A 3,394-nucleotide genomic window follows, 5' to 3' on the forward strand; every position below is an offset into this window, starting at 1 on the left:
AGGGTGACACTTAAGAGCTACATGGTCATTGCTGGAAAGAAACAAGGCCCTGTGGTCAGATGGGAAAAGTCGGCCCCAGCTCTGGGGTGAAGTTCTGAGTGGCAGATGGAGGGAATTGCAATGGCATTTGGAGCCCTCTATCTCCCCCTCCGGACAGATGATGAAACTGAGACTCGGGGTAACTTGCCCAAGTTCACACAGCGAGTGACGGTGGAGCTATGTTTCCAATGGGATCTCTCCAGGCCAAGTCCAGATCGGTCCACCTAACCTTGCTGCCTTCTCCTCTGGTGCCAGCTCAGGAAGCCATATACTCTGCTAATATGGGCTCAGCACCCAGAAGGCCCCAACTGCAATCCCAACAAACGTGAGTCTCAGAAACGCGACTATGAACTTGTCCCGTTCTCTATGGAGCCTCCCGTGAGGATGACTCGGCAGCACCCACATTCTCTGAGTTCTCAGAGCTCCTCCACCCAGAAGCAGAGAGCACAGGAGTAGGAAGCCGGCAGCCTGTCAGGGGTCTCAGCTGCCCACCTGGGCAGCCTGTGCTGTCTCCTGAGGCTAGCTCTCGACTCTTTCTCCCAGTGCCCTGACACGGCGATACAACCGCCCAACACTCATTGCACGTGACAGTTCACTGACACTTCGCAACGATCCGATGAGTTCGACCCATTATTGCACCCTGACATTTTACCAGTGAGGAAACTGAGACGTAGCTAGGTGTACTAGTCAAGTACAACCAATAAGTGGGGAAGCCAGGACTGCAAACCCAGACAGCCGGGCTCCCAGGTCCATGCGCCAGACCCCTGCGCCCAGCCTCCTCCTCCCTTCTTTCCTTGGTAATTTCACTCAACGTTTCTGTTAAAAAGCCACCCCGTCCCATTCATTCCACGAGGCCCTGGCCTGTCAGCCATCACGCCGAGCCCAAAGGGCTAGGGCAATGCTCGGGCTGGGCCAGTCGGACTGTCCAGGCAAATGCGGAGTGACAAAGAGATCCTGGGTCATCCTCACAGTGGTGTCCCCCGTCCCCAGAGCCGGTTTCGGTTGGAGTTCTTTCTGCCCACGGAGCTGCCTTTGTTTCTGGCTTTTCTTCCACTACTGCAAGCTGTCCGGTTTCCTCCCAGTCAATGGCTTTGCCCTACGCAGCTTGTTAGCCAGGGTTGGGCTCTCTGTATAATTCAGCAACACTGTGGATAAAACCATCACAGAAACGATTTGCTCTTCACTTCATATGCATTTCATAAGCACCAAACCTATGCCCAAACAAGCCTGGATTAAATGCAGCCTCTGCCATTTATTAGCTATTGCGATTCTGAGGAAGTGACTGCACTTCTCTGATCTGATCTTCGCTTCTTTCATCTGAAGAATGAAGATATTAACCTTGTACTACAGTTATAAAGATGAGCTTCCAGGAAGAGGACAAAGCAGGTGCAAAGAGCTGGGAGTGAGTGGTGACGATTTGTCTTTGAACACAGTGGCAAATTGCATCAATGGCCCAGGTGCGTCACCCTGCCCTATGTCCATGCCCTTCTCCGTGTGACTTTGCGGTGCCTTCCTTATTGTGGGTGGGAGGTACTTCCTTATCTTTTCATTCTGAGCTTCACCCTGTGATTCGGCCCATGGGATGATAGCAGATATGGCTCAAGCAGACACTGAAAAGGGCTTGTAAAGTTGGTTTTGCTCTCATATGCAACTGCCATTGCCTTCAGATGGTTGTGCATAGGCTAGTCCACAGGGCCCAGGAGGAGGATAAGAGACACACAAAGCAGAGCTCTCCCCAACTGAGCCCAGCCTAGATCAGCTGATCTCCAGCCAACTGCAGACTCACGAGTTAAGCCCAGCTGAGACCTGCAGGGCCAGTCAAGTTCAGCCTGGATCAGCCAATCCCCTGCTGACTCACAAATATGTGAGAAATAATAAATGATTGTCATCTTGAGCCAGAGAGATTTGGGATGTTTTATTATGTAGCGATAACTAACTGATACATAAACTTGTACTCAGAAGTGTGATGTTGCCATAACCAAACTTAAAATATGTAGTATAGATTTTTGAGACTGGGTGATGGCAATGAGTAAACTACTAGAGAAGGCTGGAGAAATAGTAAGGAAACTGCTATTGGAAGCTAGACAATGTAAACTCGCATTCTGTAGTGCTGAATCGTTTGGTAAAACTGTTGTCTATAGTAACTGGGGAAATAAACAAGTTATCTAATAAACTCTTGAATTTGGGCAAAGAGATTTCCCGGCTGGATATTGAAAGGATCAGTTGGCTTTTGTGGCTGTGTTTGATGAGGTGCGACAAAAAAGAGATGAGCTCAGAAAATAACATGCCCAGTTTGCAAGTACTATTTATTAGAAGAACGACAGAGATGTTAGAATCTGTTCTGTTGATAGGGCTTTGGCACGTGGAGTAGAATGGAACCAAAGACATAGGAAACCCATAAAGCTTTTAGAGAGACTATATTGATGAAAAGACTCCTACTCTGAGTTAAGAGACAGAGACAAAAAGACAAATATGATTTCATTATACGTGGACTCTAAAGAACAAGATAAATGAACAAACAAAACAGAAACAAACTCACAGACACAGAGAACAAACTGATGGTTGCCTGAGGGAAGGGAGGTGGGGTGATGGATAGGAAAGGGGACGGGGTTTCAAAAGCACAAACGTCCGGCTATAAAATAAGTCTTGGGGATGTAATGTACAGTACAGGGAATATAGTCAATACTACTAGAACTACGTATGGTGACAGATGATTGCTAGACTTACGGCGATCATTTCGTAAGGTACATATGTTGAATCACTCTGTTGTACACCTGAAACTAACATAACATTGTATGCCAACTATAATTAAAAATACATTTAAAAAAAGAGACAGAGACTATTCACTATGTAAACAGACCTCATTGAACCCTCCTGACAGCTTACAGGATGGTTATGGTTTTCATCCTCATTTTACAGATGCGAAAACTGAGGCTCAGTGCTTGAATGGCTGACCAAAAGTCACACCGCTAGCAAGTGAGGGAGCAAAGATGCGGGCTCAGACCCCTGAGTGTATCTGAAACCAAAACCATTAGTTTCTCTTCCGGTTGCCCTTGCTTTTCTTTCTGCGCATCAGCTGTGTTCATAACAGTTGCAACACCAGGTACCAGGCACGGCTGCAAGCACTTTACACGAACTCGACTAGTTAATAAAGCTTTTTGTTTTAATTTACTTACTTCTCACAATAGAGAAGTAGAGAAGTTTTAATTTACTTCTTCCTACCCTTTGAGGGTAGGAAGTTATTATCTATTATTATCCTATTATTATCCTTATTTTACAGATGAGGCACAGAGAAGTTAAGTAACATGCCCAAGGTAACAGAGCTGGAAAGTGACAAAGGCTTCAAGTCCAGACT

Source organism: Pteropus vampyrus, unplaced genomic scaffold (assembly GCF_000151845.1).
Source record: "Pteropus vampyrus isolate Shadow unplaced genomic scaffold, Pvam_2.0 Scaffold32, whole genome shotgun sequence".
NCBI lineage: Eukaryota > Metazoa > Chordata > Mammalia > Chiroptera > Pteropodidae > Pteropus > Pteropus vampyrus.